The sequence below is a fragment of the Podarcis tiliguerta genome (genome assembly GCF_965153285.1).
Source record: "Podarcis tiliguerta genome assembly, chromosome: 8".
NCBI lineage: Eukaryota > Metazoa > Chordata > Lepidosauria > Squamata > Lacertidae > Podarcis > Podarcis tiliguerta.
Genome location: NC_139541.1, coordinates 82,687,832 through 82,701,010, shown reverse-complemented (window position 1 = coordinate 82,701,010; position 13,179 = coordinate 82,687,832). Strand labels below are relative to the sequence as shown.

The following is a 13,179-nucleotide window of genomic DNA, read 5'->3' as shown; positions in this document are numbered from 1 at the left end:
AGGGACTCTTCTTACCTGGAAGTTTTTAAGCAGAGGTTGGATGGCTTAGGGACGCGGGTAGCGCTGTGGGTTAAACCACAGAGCCTAGGACTTGCCGATCAGAAGGTCGGCGGTTCGAATCCCCGCGACGGGGTGAGCTCCCATTGCTCGGTCCCTGCTCCTGCCCACCTAGCAGTTCGAAAGCACATCAAAGTGCAAGTAGATAAATAGGTACCACTCCGGCGGGAAGGTAAACGCCGTTTTCGTGCGCTGCTCTGGTTCGCCAGAAGCGGCTTTGTCATGCTGGCCACATGACCCGGAAGTTGTACGCCGGCTCCCTTGGCCAGTAAAGCGAGATGAGCACCGCAACCCCAGAGTCGGTCACGACTGGACCTAATGGTCAGGGGTCCCTTTACCTGGATGGCTTTAGTTGAGGTTCACAGAATCATAGAACTGTAGAGTTGGAAGGGACCCTGAGGATCATCTAGTCCAACCCCCTGCATTGGGGGGGGTTGGACTAGATTACCCTTCTTTGCAACTCTCTGATTCTATTATTCTAGGGCCCCCTCAGTTAGCTGTTGCCCTTGAGACCTGGTTCCTTCTTTTGGGATGCACACGAGGACACTCAAGTCGCCAGCTAAAGTCACTGCCTTACATAGAGCCTTCCCTGATCTGTGCAACAATAGAATCTTCTGTTAGAGTCCAACCCTCACAGAGTACAGGATCCCAAGAACTGGAAGGGACTCCGGGCATCATCCAGGTTGACCCCACAAACCCACAGCAAGAATAAAGATCTCTAGGCAGCCCCTACCCTGCCAGCCAGGACAGAAGCAAGATGCCCACAGAAGACAAGGAAAAATCAAGCACTCTAGGTTAGCTCAGAGAGGGCAACAGGCAGCAGCAAAGCCCTGAATCCTTGCTCTTGCTAACTCATGTCTTATGACGTATCTTTGTGTGTGCGTGTGGAGGGACGCAATTTATTTTTTTTAGTCCTTGGCATTTAAAAGTGCCAGCTGTCTGCAGGAAGTCACTGGAACAGAAGCTTCTGCATCCCACTGAGTTTTGTGCTCAGAGGGTGTCTGAGGGAGCAACTGAAGGAGACTTGGCTTTTGCTGCAACCTGAGAGGAGATGATAGATAGATAGATAGATAGATAGATGACAGATAGACAGAAGACAGGAGTGCCTGGCGTGCTCTGGTCCATGGGGTCACGAAGAGTCGGACATGACTAAACGACTAAACAACAACAATTAGCCAGAGAGCGAAGAGGAATGCCTGGTGGCTACTAACCAGGATGGCTCTGCTCTGCTCTTCACATTCAGAAACAGCAATGCTTCGGAATACCACAGGAGAGTAAGCTTGGATCCCGCTTACAGGTTTCTCTTTGTGAGCACAGAATGCTGAACCAAATGGGCTCCCTATGGCCTGATTCAGCTGCCAGGCTCTTCTTATGGAGGCTTATTGTGATAGCAGAACCTACATGCCCAGGAACAGTCTACCTTTGAATACCAGATAATGGGTGTTATAAGAATTTTAAGGTCATATATATATAAAAAAAATGTTCATAACTGTATATATAAACCGCATCTCCAAAACCCCACAGATTAGGTCCTGAACAAACTGACCTCAAATATTTTTCTGCAAGGTCAAAGTGGGAAACCTCCCCATTGTCTCTTTCCTCACAAATCCTGTCCTCACAAATCCTGTCTTAAGGGCACATTAAAGATATAAAATTAAAAAATTCCTTCCAGTAGTACCTTAGAGACCAACTAAGTTTGTTATTGGTATGAGCTTTCGTGTGCATGCACACTTCTTCAGATACAAGATATGAACAGGGTGTGAGCCTGTGACCTGTGACCTAGATTCAGGAATTAAGTACAGTGGTACCTCGGGTTACATACATGTCAGGTTACATACGCTTCAGGTTACAGACTCCGCTAACCCAGAAATATTACCTCAGGTTAAGAACTTTGCTTCAGGATGAGAACAGAAATCGTGCTCCGGCGGCACGGCAGCAGTGGGAGGCCCCATTAGCTAAAGTGGTGCTTCAGGTTAAGAACAGTTTCAGGTTAAGAACGGACCTCCGGAACAAATTAAGTACTTAACCCGAGGTACCACTGTAGTTATAACAACAAAAGAGTGGCCAAAACCCAGGTAATGCAATCAGGTAACTTGCCAGACAGGAGATAAACAACGCACTCAAATTTCTGTTTTAGACCGCTTTTTCTGTGATGTAGGTATGATGTATCTGGGGGTGGTCTTGGGCTACACTCCTTCTAGGATGTATGTATGATGTTTCTGGGGGTGGTCTTGGACTCCAGGGCAGGCAATTTAAAATGTCTATATAAGGGCTTGCACACATGGCTCTGGGTCCTCCCAGTGGCGTAGCGTGGGTTGTCAGCACCTGGGGCAAGGCAAGTAATTTGCGCGCACCCCCCCCCGCTGCACTGTCCCTCCCCCAGATAGTCCCTCGCTCTCTCTCCGCACCGCACCGCACGCCTGGCACCCTCCCCTCCACACTGGGCGGTGACCCGGCAGCTCGGATCGGATTTGCACAGCCAGCACTGCAGTGAGAGAGAGTGAGTGAGCCAGGTAGGGGCAGAGAGCTGCGAGTGCGAGCGCGCCCCCCCCCAGATGTTGTGCCCGGTGTGGCCGGCCCCCCTGCACCCCCCCACGCTATGCCACTGGGTCCTCCTCATCTCTCCTGCGTGTGGGGTAGCACCCTGTTGCAACTGTTCATAAAGATCAGGCTTGCTAGCTGCTTTGCTTCTCAATATTCTCTGGTTGGTCTCTGTTACCAATAGAGAACCTACAGAAGGACTCTATATGGGCCCATAAGGGAAAAGGAGCAGTTCTTTTCTTATATCATGGGGAACAACTGGAGAATACATTTGCACGTGGGTCCTGTTTGAGGGTTTCCCTTTGTGGCACCTGGTTGTCCTCTGTGAAAAGAGGAGGCTGGACATGGTGGGCTTTGGCCCAACCTAGCTGCCCAGTTCTTCCTCCAGGTCCAGGAGTCTCCACGTTATTTCACAAGGCCCTTGCAAGCTCCTTCCAGAATACTGAAGCCGTTGCAGCTGCCCTCCTGGCTTCTCTGGCGGTGGAAGGTGCCCTGGCAGAGGTACCCACCCAGGTGCCTGTCTGCTTTAGGAACAGGACAAGCCTGGCAGGGTTATGGGAAAATAGGGGGCTGGCTTTTAGCATTCACCCACCCCCATCAAGGAAAAAGAGACCCCTTGTGTCTGTCATCACAGGTCAGAGATAACAAAGAAAACAAGGCAAGCAGAAATCTCTCCCCATCCCACCCACAGGTGAAGGGCCCAGGGCAGGATTGGGAGACAACTTTTAAAGACTTTAGAAATTGCCCAGCTCCTTCGCCAAGTGCCACCCGAAAATTGTAACAGAGACTCACAAAATAGGGGGTCCTACAAAAGAAATTTGGGACATGACTTGTCACCTGTCAATCAAGATACCTGACAATAGCTGCTGATGGCCTTTCCTGCCCAGTCTGAGGCATCCTTTTGAAATGGTAAGAACCTTGGCACCAGAGTCTATTGACTGGGACCTGCTTCCATTCACAGCCTGGCAATTTTAACAGATACTTGTCAAACAGGTTCAAGGGGTGGGGGAGATTCAGCAATAACTTCCAGAAGGGATGTGGGTGGCGCTGTGGTCTAAACCACAGAGCCTAGGGCTTGCAGATCAGAAGGTCATCGGTTGGAATCCCCATGACAGGGTGAGCTCCCATTGCTCGGTTCCCACTCCTGCCAACCTAGCAGTTTGAAAGCACTCTCAAAAGTGCACGTAGATAAATAGGTACCACTCTGGCAGGAAGGTAAACGGCGTTTCCGTGTGCTGCTCTGGTTCGCCAGAAGCGGCTTAGTCCTGCTGGCCACATGACCCAGCAGCTGTACGCCAACTCCCTCGGCCAATAAAGCGAGATGAGCACCGCAACCCCAGAGTCGGCCACGACTAGACCTAATGGTCAGGGGTCCCTTTGCCTTTACCTTTACCTTTACCCAGCTTTGGGAAGCCAGTGCAAGGGCTGGGGAGGGGCATGAACTTGCTGAGGGCCACCCAAAAGGCATTGAGGGCCACATGTGTAAGAGCACCCTACTCCATGTACCATTTCAGACCTTTGGTTTATGTACTCGTGTAGTGCATTTTATTTATGATGCCTTTGTCATAAAAGTAGCCACTAACAGCAGCATAACCATAGCAGAATACAACCATCTCCTTGCCCTTGGGCTTGCTGTCATGACAGTGATGACTGACGTTGGGTGTGGCAGCCTTGAGCCACAAGGGCCTCCCAGACACCAGCACCCCCGTCCCCATGGCTGCAAAGCCCCCTGCCGCCACCACGTGCTCCCTAATCCCTGCTGTCTGCAGAGAGAGAGAAGCCTGTAATCCGGGGCCATTTCTGTGTCAAGGCCTTGCCTAATTCCGCTCCCTTTGCACCTGACCGGGGCTTTGCCAGATGATCCCGGCTTGCAGGCCCTGGGGGTGCCCTGCTCTCAGCGCAGACCCTCCCTGCCCCCCACTCTCCCTCCCAGGCCAGATGCTCTAGCATCTGTGTGGACCCTGGGTGAGGCTGAGGGGTGTGTCAGAAGGAAAACTGATACAGTGGGACCTTGGGTTAAGTACTTAATTCGGTCCGGAGGTCCGTACTTAACCTGGAACTGTTCTTAACCTGAAGCACCACTTTAGCTAATGAGGCCTCCTGCTGCTGCCGCGCCGCCGGAGCAAGATTTCTGTTCTCACCCTGAAGCAAAGTTCTTAACCTGAAGCACTATTTCTGGGTTAGCAGAGTCTGTAACCTGAAGCATATGTAACCTGAAGCGTATGTAACCCGAGGTACCACTGTATTGATTTATACCTATTAGTAACTTTGCATTAATGTAACATGTGATGTAACATCCCATGGACTGCAAGAAGATCAAATCTCTCCATTCTGAAGGAAATCAGCCCTGAGTGCTCACTGGAAGGACAGATCCTGAAGCTGAGGCTCCAAGACTTTGGCCACCTCAGGAGAAGAGAAGACTCCCTGGGAAAGACCCTGATGTTGGGAAAGATGGAGGGCACAAGGAGAAGGGGACGGCAGAGGACGAGATGGTGGGACAGTGTTCTCGAAGCTACCAGCATGAGTCTGACCAAGCTGTGGGAGGCAGTGGAAGACAGGAGTGCCTCGCGTGCTCTGGTCCAGGGGGTCACGAAGAGGCCGACATGACTAAACGACTAAACTACAACAACATGCGGTATTTTGTTTGGCTGTTGCTTATTTTTTGTTCACAGCTTAGAGATACTTTCAATATATTAAGCAGTGTAGAAATTAAATACCGTATTTTTCGCTCTATAAGACGCACCAGACCACAAGACGCACCTAGTTTTTGGAGGAGGAAAACAAGAAAAAAAATATTCTGAATCTCAGAAGCCAGAACAGCAAGAGGGATTGCTACACAGTGAAAGCAGCAATCCCTCTTGCTGTTCTGGCTTCTGGGATAGCTTGTGCAGCCTGCATTCGCTCCATAAGACGCACACACATTTCCCCTTACTTTTAGGAGGGACAAAGTGAGTCTTATAGAGCAAAAAATACGGTAATCAATCAATCAATCAATCTTGCAATTGGTAGCAACCAGTGGGAGGCAAGAGCCATGACTAGCCCACAGGTATACAGTAGAGTGCTACCCTTTGTGGATTAGGGCTCTCATATTTACAGGACCGCCTCTCCTGGTCTGCCCCGCAGAGGACCTTAAGGTCCATGAATAATAGTTTAGAGGTTCCAGGCCCTAAGGAAGTCATACTATCCTCCACCAGGGACAGGGCCTTCTCAGTGATGGCTCCGACCTGGTGGAATGCTCTGTCCCAGGAGACCAGGGCCCTGCAGGATTTAACTTCATTCCGTCGGGCCTGTAAGACAGAGCTATTCCACCTGGCTTTCAATTTGAACTTAGCCTGATTTTTTATTCCCCTTCCTCCCCTCCCCCTCCCCTTTTTATGAAGATTACCCACTCTGGGATCACACAGCTAATTCTCCCCTGGTCTCCTCACCGGCCCAAATAGGACTAATTTAGCCAGCTAGCCCTGGTGATCATCTAATGTTTATTGGATGGATTTCCCCCCTAAATTGATTTTTGAATTCTGAATTTATTGTTATTCACGTTTTATACTGTATTTTATGCTGTTTTTTGTTGTATCAATTAAGTGTTTTAAATTTGCTGTTAGTCGCCCTGAGCCCGGTTATTTGAACCAGGAAGGGTGGGGTATAATTTATTATTATTATTATTATTATTATTATTATTATTATTATTATTATTACCCTCTGAGCCCTCCACAGCAGGGCTAAGACCTAGAACATACATTGCAGTCAATGCGCAGAGAGCTCCCCGCTAATATTGTAGGGGAGATAGCTTTGGGAGCAGAAGGAAGGGGGTCTGTACTCTGGCACTGAGGCCCCCCACATCTGCTGGATCCACCAGGAGGATATGGCTCCACCAGTCTTTCTTTGTATGCCTGGCCAGCAACAGCCATAGAATCACAGAATTGTAGTGTTGGAAGGTACGGCTCATCCAGTCCAGCCCCTGCAATCCTGGAGTCAAAGCTAAAGACTCCCTGGCAGGTGGCTATTGTTGTAAACAAAAATAATTCTGCCCTTTTCCCCTTATGGGATATCCAAAAGCCCATACAGTGGTGCCCCGCAAGACGAAATTAATTCGTTCTGCGAGTTTTTTCGTTCTACGAGTTTTTTCATCTTGCGAAGCACCAATGTGTATTGACGGTTTCCCATAGGAATGCATTGGCGGTTTAAAAAAAAAAGGCGCAAGACATTTCGTCTTGTGAAGCAAGCCCATAGGGAAATCCGTCTTGCGAAGCAACTCAGAAAACGGAAAACTCTTTCGTCTTGCGAGTTTTTCGTCTTCCGAGGCATTCGTCTTGCGGGGCACCAGTGTATAGAGTCCTTACGTAGGTTCCCTATTGGTAGGAGAAAATAACAGAGGCCAGCCAGAGAATATTGAGAAGCAAAGCAGCTAGTAAGCCTGATCTTTATTGAACTGTTGCAACAGGGTCCTCACTCACCACAACGAAGGAGGGAGGAGGAACCCAGAACAATGGTGTGCAAGCCCTTATATAGACATTTTATATTCCCTCCCTGGTGTCCAAGACCACTCCCAGAAACATACATACATCACAGAAGGGGTGTAGCTCAAGACCTCCACCACCCCGATACATCATACCTACATCACAGAAAGGGCGGTCTATAGCAGAAATCTGAGTGCTTTGTTTACCTCCTGTACTGCCAGATTACCTGTTTAATGGTCACTTGATTGGATTGCCTGGGGAGCCTGGCCAGTCTTTTGTAATGATAAATACTTAGTTCCTGAGCCAAATGTGCCCTTAAGACAGGATTTGTGAAGGAAAAGACAATGGCGAGGCTTTTCCATTTTCCTTTGACCTTGCAGAGGAAACATTTGGTCAGTTTGGGAATCAAAATGGTTTCGGGTCAGTCTTCCTGTGCTGATCTGTGTACGTGCTTGGTTGGTACACTTACAAACATTTAACATATATCTAAGACCTCAAAATTCCTATCACACTATCTTTATATATACATATATATATATATATATATATATATATATATTTGCTTTCGTAGATTTTCACGGGTACAGGAATGCAGGTTTTGGTGTCCTCGGGTGTCTTCCCGTGTAAAAGTTGGGGTGTCTAGGCGACGTTTCGACGAGGTCTCACTCGTCATCTTCAGGCTGGTGCTTTCGGCTTCTTGTTACTGGAACAGAGCAGGATCTCAGTGTTTGAGTTCCTATAAATACTGTTGAGGAGGTGTGGTGTATAGCCTCCAATGTTCTGGGCAGAGAGGAGGTTCCCAGGCTAGTGTGCCTTTTCTTCTTTTGTTCCTTAATTACTTGAGGGATATCTTGAGTGATTTCTTGAGTGATTTCCTGAATCCCACTTAGGTGGGTCATTAGGTGTGGATTAGTTGCTAAAGCCTTCGTGTCTTGAACTCTTGAACTTTGTGAAGAGTTTTTCTGAGAAGATGGCTGTACTGCACTTGGTTGTGCTCTGGCTTGGCTTCGTGTATAGGGGCGAGCTGTGGTTTTGTGGCCTGTGCCAGCCAGATCTGTGTAGGGATTGCAGGGGGGTGCAGCATCCGGAGGTGCCACCCTGGTTTGGCTACTGGATGGTGTCTGTAATTTATCTGTGGAGAGGGTCTGGGTTTGGGTCTGGTGTGGTTGATTGGTGATGGCGTTCTGTGTGCCTCTGGATCTGGTGTCAGATTTTGTGGGGAGGGCTAATTTCCAGATGTCTGGCAAGCGGGATGTGTCGTCACGCTTGTTCATGTTGTGAGGGTGTTTCTCTATCTCGATGGCTTCCATGATTATTCTCTTGTGGTGATGTTCCATGTTAAAGAGCAATTTGGAATCTGCAAAATTAATTTCGTGTCCTGTTTCTTTCATGTGTTGGAAAAGAGAGGAAGTTTTTTCTTCTTTTTTGACGGCATTCTTGTGTTCTGCGATCCGTGCATTTATTTAAACACACTATCTACCGGAAAAAAACACACACCAACCGCTACTTACATGCACAATCACACCACCACCCTGCACAAATAAACTCCGTAGCCAAGACTCTCATCTCCAGAACCAAACGCCTGGCTGACGAAGACCACTTGACAACTGAGTTACAGAATCTCTCAAATGTGTTAATTGCCAATGGATACCAGCAAAACAGGGTTACGAAGCTAATCCAAAAAGAAACACCCCCCAAAAACCAAGACACAGAAGAAAACAATGGCATAGCCCTCCTTCCTTATATCAAGGGCACTACAGATAAAATTAGCAAAATCCTCCATAAACACAATATCAAAACAGCCTTTTGCACCAACCAAAAAATAGCCAATATCCTCAGAAACCCCAAGGATAAAATTCAGTTGGAAAACCAAGGGGTCTATGAAATACCCTGCAAAGTCTGCCCAGCCACGTACATTGGACAAACAAACAGACGAATAAATGCACGGATCGCAGAACACAAGAATGCCGTCAAAAAAGAAGAAAAAACTTCCTCTCTTTTCCAACACATGAAAGAAACAGGACACGAAATTAATTTTGCAGATTCCAAATTGCTCTTTAACATGGAACATCACCACAAGAGAATAATCATGGAAGCCATCGAGATAGAGAAACACCCTCACAACATGAACAAGCGTGACGACACATCCCGCTTGCCAGACATCTGGAAATTAGCCCTCCCCACAAAATCTGACACCAGATCCAGAGGCACACAGAACGCCATCACCAATCAACCACACCAGACCCAAACCCAGACCCTCTCCACAGATAAATTACAGACACCATCCAGTAGCCAAACCAGGGTGGCACCTCCGGATGCTGCACCCCCCTGCAATCCCTACACAGATCTGGCTGGCACAGGCCACAAAACCACAGCTCGCCCCTATACACGAAGCCAAGCCAGAGCACAACCAAGTGCAGTACAGCCATCTTCTCAGAAAAACTCTTCACAAAGTTCAAGAGTTCAAGACACGAAGGCTTTAGCAACTAATCCACACCTAATGACCCACCTAAGTGGGATTCAGGAAATCACTCAAGAAATCACTCAAGATATCCCTCAAGTAATTAAGGAACAAAAGAAGAAAAGGCACACTAGCCTGGGAACCTCCTCTCTGCCCAGAACATTGGAGGCTATACACCACACCTCCTCAACAGTATTTATAGGAACTCAAACACTGAGATCCTGCTCTGTTCCAGTAACAAGAAGCCGAAAGCACCAGCCTGAAGATGACGAGTGAGACCTCGTCGAAACGTCGCCTAGACACCCCAACTTTTACACGGGAAGACACCCGAGGACACCAAAACCTGCATATATATATATATATATATAATATTTTATTAGGTTTTACAATCAATAAGCAACAAAAAGAACACAATACAAATAAACGAACAATACAAAATGAACAATACAACAACATATAAACACCATGCAACAAGAGATATTAAAAAGAAGAAAAAATAAAAATATTAAAAACAATCATTGTCTCCTTGTATTCTTTACATTAACTTGTTTCTGCAACTTCCCCAGACCTTCCCTCTCTGTATTCCAGATCTTATATTCTGACAATAAATTCCTTCCCTCTGTCATATTTTAAATTCATCATAATCTTAGTGTCTTAATATAGTTACATTGCCATGTATCTTAGAACTTATTAATCTTTCTTAATCTTTAAATTTTTATACTAATAGTCTTTTAGATTCAATCTGGTGTCATCAAACATTCATTATCTTATAGTGTTTCTGTAAGTAGTCTAATTCCTATCACGCTATCCAGCCTCTACTTAAAAACTTCTGCCACCTTCTGAGGGAGTCCGTTCCACAGTCAAACAGCTCTTATCACCAGAAAGTTCTTCCTGATGTTTAGACAGCATCTCCTTTCTTGTAACTTGAATCCATTGGTTCAGGTCCCGTCCCCCAGAGAGCAGCAGGAAATAAGCTCGCTCCGTCCTACTTGGGATAGCCCTTGTGATATTTGAAGGTGGCTCTCGTATCTCCTCTCAGTTTCCTCTTCTCCAGGCTGAACATACCCAACTCCCTCATCTGTTCCTCATGAGGCTTGGTTCCCAGACCTTCAGTCATCTTGGTCACCCTCGTCTGCACATATCCCAGCTTGCTAACATCCTTCTTATATTGGGGTACCAGGAACTGGGCACAGGATTCCAGCTAGGATCATATGAGAAGCTGGAGAGGGGCTGCCATTGCAAAGCACTGCCATACGCTTAAACTCTTATCCGTCCAAGGCATGGCATACCATGTGTGTTCACGTCTGATAGCGACCCTCAGTTTGCAAGACACAAATTCAGGGTGGGAATAAAACCAGGGCCACATCACATCCATCTGAAATCAAAGGCAGTGTTATAAAATGGGGCCAGGATGGGTCCAAAGGCTGATAGAGAAAACCTTGGATCCAGGGACAAATCCCTATCATGCCACATGGAAGTTCAGAGCATTTCCTTTGGTGAATGGAAAGTCTCTGGCAAAACCATCCTTCCTCAGGAAACAGAGAACCTGACTTCCAGGCTTCATAGAGATGGCTTGGAGGGAATTGATTCTGATGCAAAATAAACAGCATCTATCCTATGGCAGCACAGGTGGCGCTGTGGGTTAACCCAGTGTTCCCCAACCTTGGGTCTCCAGCTGTTTTTGGACTACAACTCCCATCATCCCTCACTACCAAGACCAGTGGTCAGGGATGATGGGAACTGTAGTCCGAAAACAGCTGGAGACCCAAGGTTGGGGAACACTGGGTTAAACCACAGAGCCTAGGACTTGCCGATCAGAAGGTTGGCAGTTTGAATCCCCGTGACGGGGTGAGCTCCCATTGCTCGGTCCCTGCTCCTGCCAACCTAGCCGTTCGAAAGCACATCAAAGTGCAAGTAGATAAATAGGTACCACTCCAGCGGGAAGGGAAACAGCGTTTCCGTGCGCTGCTCTGATTTCGCCAGAAGCGGCTTGGTCATGCTGGCCACATGACCCGGAAGCTGTACGCCAGCTCCCTCGGCCAATAAAGCGAGATGAGCGCCGCAACCCCAGAGTCGGTCACGACTGGACCTAATGGTCTGGGGTCCCTTTAGCTTTACCTATCCTATGACAGTGTCACAACCATTGCAACTGCTAAACCCTAATGGCAAAGTGTGCCTGCACCCAGATGTGCCAAGCCTCTGGATACCAGAGTACAACTTAGGGAGAATGCTGCTGTGCTTGAGTTCTGCTCCTGGGCTTCCCACCAAAACATCTGGCAGGCTACTGTGAGAACAGGAAGCTGGACTAAATGGACTTTGGTATGTTCTTAGGTTCTTCTGTTTGGCACAAGCCAGAGCAAGGTGGCATATGCCTCTGAAGGGGTTTCTCCTGCTCTCCTGACCACGTGACACAACTTTCAGATGCAACAGAAGGTATCTTCCACGTGCAGTCATACCTTGGTTCTCAAACACTTTGGTACTTGTCCATTTTGGTTCCCGAAAGTTGCAAACGTGAGTGTTCCGGTTTGCAAATGTTTTCTGGAAGCTGAATGTCCTTCGGGGTTTCCGCAGCTTCCAACTGGAAGTCGCGCCTTGGTTTCCGGATGTTTGGGAAGTCGAACGGACTTCCAGAATGGATTCTGTTTGACATCTGAGGTACCACTGTATTCCAGAAGAAGAAGAATTTGGATTTGATATCCCGCTTTATCACTACCGGAAGGAGTCTCAAAGCGGCTAACAATCTCCTTTCCCTTCCTCCCCCACAACAAACACTCTGTGAGGTGAGTGGGGCTGAGAGACTTCAGAGAAGTGTGACTAGCCCAAGGTCACCCAGCAGCTGCATGTGGAGGAGCGGGGAAGCGAACCCGGTTCACCAGATTATGAGTCTACCGCTCTTAACCACTAGACCACACTGGCTCCTGTAGATGACTTCACTCTGCAGGATCCATGGGCAGCATTCAGGTGAGCAGTATTCCCTGAGAACTACCAGTTCTTGACTCCTCTGCTTCGTGGTGTAACCTAGTCCTAGTTTTTCTTGACTGCAAACCGTGGCTGGAAGTCATTTGTTTGAAAGGGGAGACGTTAGGAAAACGAGCCTTGCCATCACGGACAGGGATAGGTTACCAAGTAAAACCAGATCCAGCCAGCCTTTGCCACCAGAGCTACTGTAGACTTTGAATAAAAAGCTGTTTAATCTACAGGCTGCCTCTGGATAAAACGCTCCGACGGAAGCAGAACAGAAGCTCCCATGGACAAACTCTCCACACCCAGCACACGGCCAGATCTGACGTGAAGACCTGGATCCCAACGGGGCTTAATCCCAAACTGAATGTACTCACACTCATCCACCAGCAGAGAAAACTCTGTGAGAGTTTGTTGTTTACCTGAGCAGAGCCATGCGCTGTGTTGCTCAAGGATTCAAAAAAATTTGATGCAGTTTTGCAAGTTTTCAGTCCACCATCTTGATTTAGAGTGGTGTCCAACGGTATGCCAACACAGATGAAAGTCTGCTCTTGGATCTCAGGAACCACCCTGCAAAAACTGGTTATGGTGTCTCAAGAGGTGCCCAGACGCATGGAGAACGGACAAATGGACTAACAGTTTTCCAAAATATATGGCAGATTTATATCCTGTGGCTTCCAAGGCCTTTTAGGTGATCCTCAC

The 13,179-nt window shown here is 47.8% G+C and overlaps 1 long non-coding RNA gene across 1 annotated transcript in view; it reads left to right on the top strand.

Annotated features, from left to right (window-relative positions):
• Window positions 1-1,504: 1,504 nt before the first annotated feature.
• LOC310684888 overlaps window positions 1,505-13,179 on the top strand; it is a 239,051-nt gene continuing 227,376 nt past the window's right edge. Inside the window, exons 1-2 of the long non-coding RNA XR_014514931.1 lie at window positions 1,505-1,861; window positions 2,102-2,215. This is a non-coding gene — a long non-coding RNA (uncharacterized lncRNA). The remainder of the gene's footprint in view (window positions 1,862-2,101; window positions 2,216-13,179) is intronic.